Genomic DNA, 376 nt, shown 5'->3' with positions numbered 1-376 from the left:
CCACAAAGGAATCAAACAAAGGAGCTCGAAACGAAGATGTTTACATTTGTACGTGATGCAGCAAATTTTAAGACCAAGGGAATGCAAAGGAACGACAAGCATTCACGACAGGTGGGGTTGTTGAGATGACGGCGCTCAATACTGTTGCAGAAGGATGATCTGGTACATGCATGAGTATTTCGTTTTGTTCGCCCAGAAAACAAGCTCAATTTGCCGAGTGATTACGGTGCGTTAGCTCCTCTTTAATGTTTGCGGGTCTCATGAACGAACAACACATGAAAACTTATCCGATTATGGAAACATAAATAAAAAAAAACATTACCGTACTTCACAAAATAAAAGACGATCAAAAAGATCACATTTTTCTGATTTTCGC

This window comes from Plasmopara halstedii, assembly GCF_900000015.1.
Source record: "Plasmopara halstedii genome assembly, contig: Scaffold_208, whole genome shotgun sequence".
Classification (NCBI taxonomy): domain Eukaryota; phylum Oomycota; class Peronosporomycetes; order Peronosporales; family Peronosporaceae; genus Plasmopara; species Plasmopara halstedii.
Note: the sequence above shows the minus strand (reverse complement) of the source record.